Raw genomic sequence first — 14732 nt, 5'->3', positions numbered from 1 at the left:
GATGTTTCATATTCAAGATGTGATGCTATACGTGGCGAAGATGTTTTTAAGCTGCATCTCCACCCTTCATCACTTGTGGAGACTTGAGCTACTGAGTTACAGCATTTAAAAGTTTTTTTTGTTTTTTTTCATGACATTTAAGATTTGTGTCCTTTGCACCTTAGAAATAATCTCTCCCAAGACCTCAATAAATTGTGCATTGTGTTGTAAAAAAATAAAAAATCAAGTGTGGCTTAAACATAATGTCAAAAATAGGAATTCTGTACTGAATCAACATCTAGTTTTATTGAAGTTGAATGATGATAGTTAATAAAATGTCTCGCCCTTGACTCTATAGCAGCTGAATCATTTCATATATCCCATCAATTCTTCTGATACTTACACGGCTTTAGTTAATGTCAGTATAGATTATCTTTGATTTCAGTAGCCCACTGAAGACATTCTACTAACTATAAGTAATTTTACAACTACATTTACTACCAGTCATTAGAGTATTAGTAGTCTGTTTAAATCTGCTAAATATCTGATTACATTTTTTTTTTTTTGTCCTCCAACAGACATTCTACTGTATGCAAGTAACTCTGATTATATGCCAACCTGTTCTTCTAACCCTAACCCCAACAGTCTACTAATACTCTATTGAGATTTAGTTGACATACTTATAGTTTGAAGAATGTCTAAAGTCGGCTATCGAAATGAAATGTAACCTTTTCATGATAATTTAATATAGTCAGTTCACATGAAGAACAAAAGGTTCTGGTGCCCATACAGATGCCCATTTTCATGTTTGTCCAAGAAAAGTATTAACTTCAAAACAAGCACTTGTGTAGCACTTGTACCCTTATTGTTCTGAAAGACCTTTTAAAATAAATACATAACAGAACATACACAGTGTTTCCCCCTTTATTAAGAATGTTTATGTTGCCCATAAAATGTAACATGCTTCACTAATTTTGAGGGAAATTAAAATGGTCACTATGTCATCAAAAACAATACTTTAAATTTAAAACTATACGAAGCCATGATGTTTCTCCATGAAAGAGGTGGGAAAACACAATGTTTACTACTTTGACATTGATATCACCAGATGACTCTCTTAAAGACTATAAATGTGTGTAAATCACAAACTACAGGGTAATTAAAGTCCATTAGCTGCTGAATTTTGTGCCAAATTAAAAGTTATTGGTTCTTTTAAAAGTAAATAACTCAACTGGGCAGTAAATTGTTTGTGTAAAATGAAGTATTATGATTCAATAAAGACAAATTTCCCTCAAAATAAAACTTAATTAACTGTATTTCTAAAAAACTACGGATAGTTTCAATGAACAATTAAAAAAAGAAAATGCAAATGCAGTAAATAAGGAATATTTTGTGCTTTGCAAAGGCCTTATACAGGCCTACGCATAGATTAGCAAATAATAAAATGCAATCAACCATATAGTAGTTTAAGGATTGAAAAATAAATTGGCCTTTTAAATGTGTCGCCATATAGAATATTAATGTTAGAATCAGTGCATGCATTCAAACTCCACACTAATTTGTACAAATTCATAGGTCATACTGTATAAATCAAGGCTACCGTATCCTAAAGTTTCAAATCTGGACCAAATGTTATTTTATTTTATTCCACTATTTTTCACACTTTCAGAAAACACTGAGTTGGCTGTCAAATAAAGTGGATTGAAAATGAATCCATGTAAAATTTAGAGTGTGTTTTTAAACTGGCATGACTCTTACCAACAGAAACCAGCTGCAGCTTGGCTAACTTGGGTAATTTATCTCACTGATGGAGCTCTGTCGGTATATTCTCTTGTCTGTCCATCCATCTAAGCTTTTTTTCCCTCCTCTCTTGTCAGCTATTTGTCTGGTATTTCTTCCCCCATCTCCTTTTGTCTTTGCAATCCCCAGTAAACATTAAGGGAAAATGAAGTTTATCGTTTTATCATTATGTCCTCTGCCATCCTGCTCATCAGTGTACCCAGTAAAAAGAGACTGGTGTGAGTGAGTGAGTGAGTGAAGTGAGTGAAGTGACATTCAGCCAAGTATGGTGCCCATACTCAGAATTTGTGCTCTGCATTTAACCCATCCGAAATGCACACACACAGAGCAGTGAACACACACACACTGTGAACACACACCCGGAGCAGTGAGCAGCCATTTATGCTGCGGCGCCCGGGGAGCAGTTGGGGGTTCGATGCCTTGCTCAAGGGCACCTAAGTCGTGGTATTGAAGGTGGAAAGAGAACTGTACATACACATGTACATGTGTGGAATTGTCACGGAGACGAACCCCGTGATTCCCTCTACTGGCCAGCAGAGGGTCCCATCCCCGGAATACTGACTCTCACACTCACCTATACTGATTCGCACTACACTACCCATCATCCCCGCACATCTCACTCTGATCATCACACAGGTGGAGCTCATTGGCACGGGTACATAAGCTGCACAACTCCATCAGCCAAACGCGAAGTCTTGTTTTGCTCCGGCTAACATTTCCAAGCGTTATTTCCCGTGTTTGATTTCCTGTTACCAGTACTGTTTTGTTTACCTTCTCTTGTACCTTTGCTGCCTGCCTCTTGACCTTGGATTGTTTATTGGACTCTGAATCTTGCCTGTTTCCCCTGAACTTCTGCTTGTGTTTGACGACGATTCTGGTTATCTCTACTGTTGTGTTTGCTGGTCCTGATCCCCGCCTTTACGACCTCGAGTCTTTCAATAAAGCCTGCTAAATGGATTCCCTGTCTGATGAGTTGTTACAGAAGACTTCGCCACAACCGAATCCAGCGGCTTACGATCATCTGTGTGCTACCATGGCAGCCCAGGCAAATCAGATCGCTGCTAATCAACATCAATTGAATCGTCTCACTTCCATCACGGAGGAACTGGTAAAGGCTGTTCAAAACCTCCACAGCCCTGCCGTGACGTCAACCCCACCTGCAGCGGTCACCGCTTCCCACATGGCAGGAACGCCAACTCACGTTAATCCTCGACTGGCTTACCCGGAGAAATTTGACGGGGACTCTACCAAGTGTAAGGGCTTCTTACTACAGTGCTCGCTGTTCGTTGAACAACAACCCACCCTTTACACCACTGAGGCTGGTAGGATCGCCTTCGTGTGTTCATTATTAACGGGAAGAGCTTTGGAATGGATAACGGCTGTATGGCGCGAGGATGGAACGGCGTTCACCTCTTTCACTGACTTTCTGATACGTTTCCGTGAGGTGTTTGATCACCCCCGAGAGGGGAAAGGAGCGGGTGAGCGGTTGCTTGAATTATCGCAGGGAGGATTAACAGCAGCGGAATATGCCTTGAACTTTCGCACTTTGGCTGCTCAGACGTCATGGGTGAGTGACACGCTGAAGGTATTGTTTCGCAAGGGGCTTAATCACGAACTGCAAACCGAACTCGCTTGCCGTGATGAGGGGAGAACTCTGAGTGATCTTATTTCACTTACTATAACCATTGATAACCTGCAACGCTCTCGCCGTGTCAGTGCTCCACGCCTCTTCCCCGCTGCGGTAACGCGACCCGTAGAAACTACAGAGCCCATGCAGATAAACTCCTATCATCTGACTGAGGAGGAACGTCACCGCCGCAGGGTTAACCGACTCTGCCTCTACTGTGGCGCTCCGGGACATCTACGAATCACTTGTCCCAATCGCCGCTCTTCTTACACTCCGAAATCGGTGAGTTTACCTTTTAACTGTGTGTCAGTCCCTCTGATAATCAAGACCGGCAAGGTTCAAATAGCCACCACTGCTTTACTTGATTCAGGAGCAGCTGGGAATTTTATCTCTGAGGAATTTGCCAGAGGGAATAACATCTCTTTAATTTCATGCACTAATTCTCTGTCTGTAGCCACAATAGATGGGCGCCCTTTGGGATCTGGGTTGATCACTCACCGCACCCAAGATCTCCAAATGTTAACCGGCCTGCTACACCAAGAAACCATTCAGTTCTACGTGCTCCCTGTATCTAACACCCCTGTTATTTTGGGATTGCCCTGGCTCAGATTGCATGATCCTCAGGTGTCGTGGAGAGAAGGACAAATTCTTAGATGGAGCACCCAGTGTCAGAAATCATGCCTCTCGACCATCTCTCCCATGACGGTACAAGTTGTCACATTAGACTCGGAGACCACCAGCATTCCCAATCTGCCCAAGGAGTATCACGATCTCGTCACCGCCTTCAGCAAGGTACAGGCAAACACATTACCACCACATCGCAGCTATGATTGTGCCATTGATCTCATTCCAGGTTCATCACCACCCCGGGGTCGAATATTCCCGTTATCATTACCCGAGTCAGAAGCTATGGCCAAGTACATCAAGGAGGAGCTGGAGAAGGGGTTCATACGTCCATCCACCTCTCCTGCTTCAGCTGGCTTCTTCTTTGTCCGCAAGAGGGATGGAGGTCTGCGCCCTTGCATCGATTATCGTGGACTCAACGAAATAACAGTAAAGTTTCGCTATCCTCTACCACTGGTGCCCTCTGCTTTAGAACAGTTACGTACTGCACAGTACTACACCAAATTGGATCTGCGCTGCGCATACAACCTCATCCGCATTAGGGAGGGGGACGAGTGGAAGACAGCTTTCTCAACCACCAATGGGCACTACGAATACCGGGTGATGCCGTTTGGACTGGTCAATAGTCCTTCGGTTTTCCAATCCTTTGTCAATGACATCTTCAGAGACATGCTAAATAGAACTGTTATCATATACATTGACGATATCTTAATCTATTCAGATACCCTGGAGGAACATGTCCAACATGTGAGAGCTGTACTGCAAAGACTCATTGAACATCAACTCTATGCTAAGGCGGAGAAGTGTGAATTTCATACCACCTCCACCACCTTCCTGGGGTACGTCATCAGCCCAGAGGGGGTCGCCATGGATGAGAGCAAAGTCAATGCCGTTCTCAAGTGGTCAGTACCAGGGACACTAAAGGAGCTTCAACGCTTTCTAGGGTTTGCTAATTTCTATCGCCGTTTCATCAGGAACTTCAGTTCTGTGGTTAGTCCCCTCACGTCTCTGGTCAAGAAAGGAGCCCATCGGCTACACTGGGCTGAAGCTGCTCTTCAAGCTTTCCAGGAACTAAAGAGAAGGTTTGTGACCGCCCCCATACTCCATCATCCTGACCCATATCTCCAGTTTCTCGTCGAGGTGGACGCCTCCAACACTGGTATCGGGGCTATTCTCTCCCAACGCCAGAGTTCTACCGGTAAACTCCACCCATGTGCCTTTTACTCCCGCAAGCTCAATGCTGCTGAACGTAACTACGACGTGGGAGACCGTGAACTTCTCGCTATGAAAGCAGCCTTCGAGGAGTGGAGACACTGGCTGGAGGGGGCCAACTTTCCTTTCACCGTACTAACCGATCATAAGAACCTCGAGTATTTGCGCTCAGCCAAGCGCCTCAATCCACGGCAGGCCAGATGGTCACTGTTCTTCTCTCGATTCGACTTCTCAGTTACCTACCGTCCAGGCTCCAAGAACACCAAGGCAGATGCGCTATCCCGTATTCACGAAGATGAACAGATCCCATCCGAACCAGAGTCCATACTCCCCTTCAAAGTAGTCATTGCACCAGTACAATGGGACATCATGACGCTTATCCAACAACACAACTCTCAACATGCACCTCCAGCAGCTTGTCCTCCTGGAAAAGTTTACGTACCACCTACCTTACGTGATCAAGTTCTCAACCACACGCACTGCTTGCCCGCATCCGGTCATCCAGGTATCACGGCTACCATTCACCTGCTTCAGAACCGGTTCTGGTGGGAATCATTACCCAAGGACACTGTAACTTTCATCCAACAATGCCAGACCTGTAATGCACACAAGACTCCCCGCCAATTGCCAGCCGGATTGCTGCAACCTCTCCCCATCCCACAACGACCCTGGTCCCATCTGGCGATAGACTTCATCACTGATCTACCTGTCTCTCAGGGTAACACTGTTGTTCTGACTGTAATTGATCGATTCTCCAAAGCCTGTCGCCTAATTCCCCTACCTAAATTGCCTACTGCTCTACAGACTGCCGAACTACTCTGTAACTGGGTCTTCCGTCTCTACGGACTACCGGAGGATATCGTCTCCGATAGAGGTCCCCAATTTACCTCCCGTCTCTGGAAAGCCTTCTTCCAAGCCCTCAATATAAACGTTAGCTTGACCTCTGGTTACCACCCTCAATCCAACGGCCAGGTCGAAAGGCTCAATCAGGAAATCACCCGGTTCCTGAGATCATACTGTAGCTCCAACCAAGAAGATTGGGCACGGTTCCTCCTTTGGGCTGAGTACGCACAAAACTCCCTGGTCAAACCAGCTACTGGTATAACTCCCTTTAAGTGCATCCTAGGCTATCAACCACCCATGTTTCCCTGGTCCGGGGAACCCACCGATGTACCCGCCGTCACGGACTGGTTGCAACGCAGTGAGGAGACTTGGAATCAAGCTCACGTACACCTTCAACGAGCCATCCGCCATCAAAAAGAACATGCCGACCACCGTCGTCGTACTGGGCCTATATACCAACCCGGACAATGGGTGTGGCTCTCTACCCGAGATCTCCGTCTCCGACTACCCTGCAAGAAACTAAGTCCAAGGTACGTGGGTCCCTTCAAGATAACACATCAGATCACTCCTGTTTCATTCCGTCTTGCATTACCTGACACCTATCGCATCTCTCCCACCTTTCATGTATCTCTGCTCAAGCCCGCTGTGGCCCCTGGAGTGGAGGGAGAGGGGAGGTCCCGTGAGCAGAGTCCCCAGCCCGTCCAGATCGAGACTGAGGAAACTTACCAGGTGCGAGAGCTTCTTAACTCCAGGCGTCGAGGACGCATCCTGCAGTATCTGGTCGACTGGGAGGGGTACGGTCCGGAAGAACAATCTTGGGTCAACGCTGACAACATACTAGACCCCAACCTCATCACGGAGTTCCATCGGTTACACCCGGAGAAACCGGCCCCTCGACCACGCGGTAGACCTCGACGTCGGCTACCATCTCGCGCCAGGAGTCGCTCGCAGGGAGGGGGCTCTGTCACGGAGACGAACCCCGTGATTCCCTCTACTGGCCAGCAGAGGGTCCCATCCCCGGAATACTGACTCTCACACTCACCTATACTGATTCGCACTACACTACCCATCATCCCCGCACATCTCACTCTGATCATCACACAGGTGGAGCTCATTGGCACGGGTACATAAGCTGCACAACTCCATCAGCCAAACGCGAAGTCTTGTTTTGCTCCGGCTAACATTTCCAAGCGTTATTTCCCGTGTTTGATTTCCTGTTACCAGTACTGTTTTGTTTACCTTCTCTTGTACCTTTGCTGCCTGCCTCTTGACCTTGGATTGTTTATTGGACTCTGAATCTTGCCTGTTTCCCCTGAACTTCTGCTTGTGTTTGACGACGATTCTGGTTATCTCTACTGTTGTGTTTGCTGGTCCTGATCCCCGCCTTTACGACCTCGAGTCTTTCAATAAAGCCTGCTAAATGGATTCCCTGTCTGATGAGTTGTTACAGGAATCTTATATAGTTCCTAGTGTGCTTAATTAGGAAATGCCTTGATTTCATTTGCATGTCTAGTTTCTTGATTAGAAGTCTTGGATTAATGCCGAATCTGTAGTTATTAAGGGGTTTGGCGTGATCTTGCTCACCCAAAGCTTTTAAGCAGCATTTTGCATGTTTGGCTGCAGAGAGCCTTTTGGGTGTGATAGCTTTAAAGAAAAGCAGGATGATTTGTTGGTTGACTTCAATTAAACCTTATGTAACACTGAAAGAACAAACTATTCCAGACTATGAGTCTGTAGTACACCAAATAATGCTCAGAGACGGATTTATGAAGCTGGAATTACAGAGGAGATAAAGCTTAAACTGTATTAAAAGGAAACTTTTAGGTGACTATTAGGCGAACTTTTCCTGATGTGTAAAATATACTGTAATTAAACTTCTGCAACAAATCAGATTTATGTGACCAATTAAGGAAAGATAAATTAAGTAATTACAGTTCATTTATCTTGAGTTGCAGAATTATACTTATACCATTATACCATGGAACAACTCTACCAAGTGGACAAGAAACACCTTGGACCACAAACAATCATCAGTTTTGATTGTAGTTCAAAGCTGCCCTTTAGAAAACAGTGATGTCACATTCAGTCATTTCAATAATATTGTTGCATATTAAGTGATCAGGGCTAAGACAGAGTGGAAGGTTAACATATTCTACATTTATTTATTGATTCATTCAACATTCTGAGAATATAATTGCACATTGCATCAACCTTAGCTTTTTGTTGTTAACACAGAGAGAATGTATTTGCTGTTGGCTATTGAAACTGGCAATTTGAGGATTAATGAAAAGGAAGGAAGAGACTTTATGAAATGGACCATAATAAAGGTTAATGTAAGAAGAACCGAGCTGTCTGGTCCTTTTATCCCTAGCTCACCTCTGAGGCAAACAGCAAGTTCACTTTTAATGATACCTTTTTCCATTCACCAGAGGAAATTCATAAACCTCACGTCTCCGATGCTGTGTGTCTGCGAAATGTGGCCATTTTTGAGGCCAAGCTGTTAATAAACTCCCTGCACAGAAATGTAGAGGTTACAGTCTTAGATGTAATCTAGTAGGTGGTTAAATGGGTATAGTGTGCTAATCTGCAGTGATATAACATACAGTACATATCCACAAAAAAAAAAAAAATCTTTTCTAGAAGTACATTGCTCACAGGGAAAATGATAGAAACAGGAAGAGCTTTCATTATCACTCTTGTTCCTGGTTACCCTTTCTTGGGATTAAACCTGGGACTTTGCTGTTAGCAGCTCAGACACTCAATTGTAGGCAGACAGTGAATTTTGCCTACTTTAAATTGCTTTCACTAAAGCATATTGCATATTTAGTTGTAACTAAATAATTATAAATAATAATGAAATAATAAATGAATTAAATTGAATCAATAACACAATAATACATAAGAACGTGTGTGTATACATAAATTACATAAATCTTACTGACTCCTTTTGAACGGTAGTATGTGTTTTTTTTATTTTAGATAAATGCTCTTCTTTTTAACTTTTCTTTTCAACATTACAGCAAATCAGCATATTAGAATGATTTCTGAAGGATCATGTGACATTGAAGATTACTGTAATGGCTGCTGAAAAAGTATTAATTACATTTAAAAATGTATTTATCTTTTATTCAGCAGAGGATGTGTTACACTAAAAAGTACAGGGTTAGCATTAGGGTTAGGGTTATATATATATATATATATATATATATATATATATATATATATATATATATATATATATATATATATATATATATATATATTAGTATCAGCATATTAGTATGACTTCAGAAGGATCACATGACACTAGAAACTGGCCTAATGGCTGATGTAAATTTAGCTCGCTAGTTCTATTACATATCAACTAACTCTTATTAGAGTATTGAGTTAACACGTACAGTACTTGCAATGTTACTGATGCTTTCTAGAAGTTCTGATGGAGACCATCACATAAAGTCTTTAAGGAGATAAGCAGATATTTAGGAGACAGTCTACTAATAGTCTATTCTAATGACTGGCTACTATGAGAAGAATGTCTAAACTTGACTATTAAAATGAATGAAGTTTTACCATAAAAATGCACATGAATTTAACACTTGCCTTACGCCTTATATTCTCTTCCTGCTGCTTCAAAACAGAGGAAATTCAGTTTCAAGTTTGTTTGTATACACAAAAGCTGCAAATCCCTCTCTAGTAAATCACTATAGAGAGAAGCTCATGTTTGTGCAGTTATGCATACCAGTGTTTGACTGTTTGCTAACTTTAGAGTGCAAAAAGAAACAATATATATACACTATCTGAAAAGTCTAGTGCAGAAAGAGTTGACAGCTGCAGGTACATGATGTGCTACATGTAAAACCCTGAAACCCTGCGAGTTCACAATATCCCCAGGAAGCCCTATGGCCATGAATGTAAAGAAGCGACGGGTCCATTGAAGACAAATTCTCCTAAAGTCAGACAGAAGCAGGGGCTGTCATCATTAGGATAGATTGCACCAATTCATTATTAATGATTCATAAAATGAGCTCCAGTAGACCTATTTTAAATGCATTTTCTATTATGGCGCATGCCATCCACATCTGCTGATTACGCTTTAAGATGTGGGAACAGAGCACTGACTCCAGAGACATGAGGAATCAGAACACTAACACAATTTCACCTGCCATTAGGAACTACTGAAACAATTGACACTACAAAATAAAACATTTTCACTTTGAAATGACAGATGATGACTAGAATATACCAAATGTGAAATTTAATTTGATTTTCTCATTTTTTAAATCACAATTCTCACATTCTCCCCAACCGTACCCTAAAACTATCTGTTTGAAACATTATATTGTAGTAATTGTGCTTATATTTTCTGTGTCATGATCATGATTAGCTACATCACACACTTCAGAGAAACAATTTTTCTTCATTTTACATACATCAGTTTAAAACCATCTGGTTGTCTGAAATCCTTCATTAATTAAAATACATTTCAGGTTCCAGATTTGTCATTACTCATATTTGAAACATTTTTTTAATATCTGACAGAGTTGACTCATAATGAGTGATAGGATGAAAGACAAACATGTTTTTATGAGGAAAATGAAGAAGCAGTAGGTTGCAGCCAAACATATGTGAAAACTTTGACATTTAGTTTATTAAGCTCAGTAACATGTTTTGTCTCAGTACTCAAGGATCATTGACAGAGTAAAGCATATACACTTGACAGAAATCATTTATATCCTGGAGATATTTACAGTAAGGCTGGCTTTAAAGACACTGGCAACACACACAAAAAAACTGTAGTTATTCAGGAGGTGTATAATTCTTGTGCTCTGTGAGGTAGCAGTAGAGAAATGCACAGTGGGGATAATATTCATATGAACATGAATACGATAAGTGTGTGTGATTTACTGATTCTGTCGGCCATTTTGAAAAAAATCTGACAAATCGGCAGCGTAACCCTGTCCTCATTTTGTGTCCCTATTCAGCGCATCAGTAAATCTATGTGACATAATCAGAGGATGAGATAAAATACACACATTTGCTTCCAAGCTCTTTGCTACGCACATTTGTGTGTAGCTTTTTCATTTCCACTGATTCTCAGGCTGTTAAATACCAAGAGACACATAAAGAGGGATCACACGACTAATCGTGGATCAAACACTGTTATTAAGCCAGCGTAAAATTTGACATTATACATATTGTCTGTTGCATCCATATCAGATATGCTTGCAGACAGCACCTGCATACACATGAACACACACAGAAACAGTGTATTGTGATTCAGAGACTCAGACTAGATTACATTTTCCAAGATGGAAGATGAATCATCTCTTAAGCAGCCAAGGATTAATTTGTTTCTGGAGATCTGCATTAACTAACGACTTCTTTTATTTTACAGAGAGAGTTATAGGAGTGCTAAAGAACTTGAATAAACTTTTTCTTTTGACATTTACATTTAAGAGCACTCTTATAGAGAACAACACTGGACACCCACCATGTGTTTATATATATATATATATATATATATATATATATATATATATATAATGAAATATTTGAATTACAACATCACAAATTTCCATGTGTCAGTACAGCTGTAAATCCTGTCTCAGGTCCTAAATACCGTTCACATGAAAGAGATCGACAACTGAATTCAATACCTGAACCGACTCCTTTTTAAGTTTCAGGACTCATACCTGAGGTCTATGAGCCAGTTTTCTTGATGTGCGCTGTACCAATGAAACTGCAGTCGACAAGTTGTCTGTCACGTCACTGATGCACATATGACCGAAAAGCATGTTTCGTACAGTATTGTTGGCTGTCACTCACTAATGTTAGGACTGTCAACCTCTCTCAGCTTATGAAAAATGCAGGTATTATGTGTTCATTGAGCGAGACAAAACTTCTATTAAGTGTTTCGGTGGAGGAGAGAGAAAGAGAAACAGGATGGAAATCCAAAAATTGCAAATGTATGTGCGGTTTTGCCTGGATGATGAAATCTTTAGAGCATTTAATCACCTGCAATGCATTGTGTGGGGATCTCAGTGAGGTGTTAGAACATTTGGAAGATTTGTAATGCATGCGAATCCACTCTTATGATGAATGTCAATTGTTTGTGCACAAACAAGATGCTTAAAATAGACCCAGTGCTTGTGAGACGCAATGGCCAAGAGCCCAGTCAATACCCTGTTCTATTATAAACAAACGCTGAGTCCAATCTATCATCTTCAGCCCATAAAGCAGCACAGTGGCCTCGCTAAAGCATGATGTTGCTGCCTGGTATGAAAGACATAAAGAATGAAATCATGAAAGGAGCCAAAAGAAAAGAAAAACTACAATGACTACAGTGATTTCTGGTGTGACTCACATGGAAAGGCAGTGGAAAGCTCTTAAATCCCCACTCGGACTGATCTTCTCCATCATAACAGAATGTAAAGGTCAAGATTACAGTTTCACTGCCATTGAGATTTTTGGTTTTGAGGCTGAATTCAGAAGCATATTACATAAAAGCTGCTTATGTAGTGAAACAGTCAAAAAAAAAAAAAAAAAAAAAAAAACTTTAAAATTAAACCCTGTAATCTTGATATTCTATTTTTGATTCATTTATAGGGTTTACTGTAGGTGTTTTTTAGACCCCAGAGTCCTGGCATGCATACAAATCCAAAAAAGTTTTTGCAAACTGGAAAGCCTCACTTTGTTTGTAAGCAAAAACAATGCAGTAATTATCTATGATTGGTGCAGGCATTAATTATTATTATTTTTTGTTATTTTGTGCTTGAACAGATGCAGTTCGATGCAAGATCAAAACATATCAATGGTCAGCCATAATTCATTTACTGTAAATATGTACAAAAATAAGGGCTTACTGAAAAAAAGTAAGCAGTATTTAACTGGTCAAACCATGTCAATATGTTATGGCTTGTAAAATAGAGGAGCTTTTAGTAGACTATTGATATGACTTATTTGAGTGTACATAATTTTTTATATTTCTAATTTATGTGTAAAACTTGAATGAGGAAAAAATTATTTTGGAAAACTGCAAAAAACCTACCAGAGTTCAGGTCTGACAGATTCATCACAATCTGTTTGAAAAGGATTTGTTAATCATAGCCAACTGCTGATATGCTTTACAATTCAGTTCAATTCAATTCAATACAATTCCAGTTCAGTATCAAGTATTCAGTATCAAGTATTCAATTATCAGTGGTGACTGTCGGTTTATGTGCATATGACAGAAATTTTCAGAAAAATGTATACAAGACGTAGTCAACAGATGATGAACACTATTAACAGCAACTACTATATGATGCAATCACACTTGAAGCAATATTTGGTAGTTCTGTATGTTATTTCAGGGTTAGCATCACCTGAGGTCCTCTGAGGGGTTGGCATCTTCTCTTCTCAGGTGTTCTGGATCTAGACTGGAGCTTGTGTCAATCCTAGTTAAATAGAGAAACAAACAGAGACATAATTAGCATAGCTACTGTTCCAGCCAAGTAAAATTAATTCTGCTCAGTTAAAATGCTCGGCCCTGGCAGTTTTTAGAGCTGTCCATGTTGCCAGTCATTTCGTCTAGTTCATGTGTATTTTTGGGTACACATAGCAGTTGAGATAGATCAGGCAGGTTAAATTTCAAGTATGTCTTTGGTGGCTGGAACAATAGTTCTGCCCAGATGGTAACGCTGAGCCATATAGTTAATATCAGTGATACGCAGGATGCACGATACAAGGAAATGGTCTATAACATCATCACTTTGAGGTATAATATCTATATCAATAAGATCGATTCCATGTGATATGATTAAATCTAGTGTATGATTAAAACGATGAGTGGGATGGGTGACATTTTACTTGACTCCAAAAGAGTTAATTAGGTCAGTAAACGCAAGTCCTAATGCATCATTTGTATTAACAATGTGAATATTAAAATTTCTGACAATTAGCATTTTTTCAACTGTAACCAAAAGGTCTGAAAAGAAATCTGCAAATTATTTTAGGAATTCTGTATACGGCCCTGGTAGTCTATACACAGTACCCAGAGAAAGAGATACATTAGATATCATTTGCATGTCTGACAGGTTAACATTAAGCAGAAGTATTTTGAATGAGTTAAACCTGTATCCTGTTTTCTGGGTAACATTGAGAATATCACTATATATTGTTGCAACACCTCCTCCACGACCAGTCTGATGGGGCTCATGCTTATAACAGTAGTTTTGTAGAGTAGACTCATTTAGAACAATATAATAATTTAGTTTTAACCAGGTTTCAGTCAAGCAGAGTACATCAAAACTATCACCTGCGATCATGTCATTTACAATAACTGCTTTGGGTGTGAGTGATCAAATGTTTATGAGCCCAAACTTTAAAAATTGTTTTTGTTTGTTTATTTTACATTTTTCTGGTTTAATAACAGTAATATTTTTTTCTAGATCCTACATTAAATTTATATTTTGACCCCATTATTCGGGGAACAGACACAGTCTTAATAGATTGGACAGCGCAGGTACTTCTATCATTTAAGCAGGTAAAACAAAAGTCTTCATAGTAGTTATTTGAGAATTGGCTTACTAGTCATATGGAGCAAAGTGTCCTGGAGATGTTGTCCGAGAGGATTTTCACTCTGACTCTGCTGGGGTGCAGGCCATCA

At 40.5% G+C, this 14732-nt stretch overlaps 1 long non-coding RNA gene across 1 annotated transcript; it reads right to left on the bottom strand.

The window, feature by feature from the left end:
• Positions 1–11672: 11672 nt before the first annotated feature.
• LOC113058130 (uncharacterized) lies at positions 11673–13561 on the bottom strand. Its single transcript, XR_003277924.1, has 3 exons — positions 13450–13561; positions 12450–12564; positions 11673–12358 (listed from the first exon to the last, which is right to left on the bottom strand). It is a non-coding gene; the product is annotated as an uncharacterized LOC113058130 (long non-coding RNA).
• Positions 13562–14732: the final 1171 nt, after the last annotated feature.

The sequence above is a fragment of the Carassius auratus genome, chromosome 39 (assembly GCF_003368295.1).
Source record: "Carassius auratus strain Wakin chromosome 39, ASM336829v1, whole genome shotgun sequence".
Lineage (NCBI taxonomy): Eukaryota > Metazoa > Chordata > Actinopteri > Cypriniformes > Cyprinidae > Carassius > Carassius auratus.
This window is presented reverse-complemented; position numbering and strand designations above follow the sequence as displayed.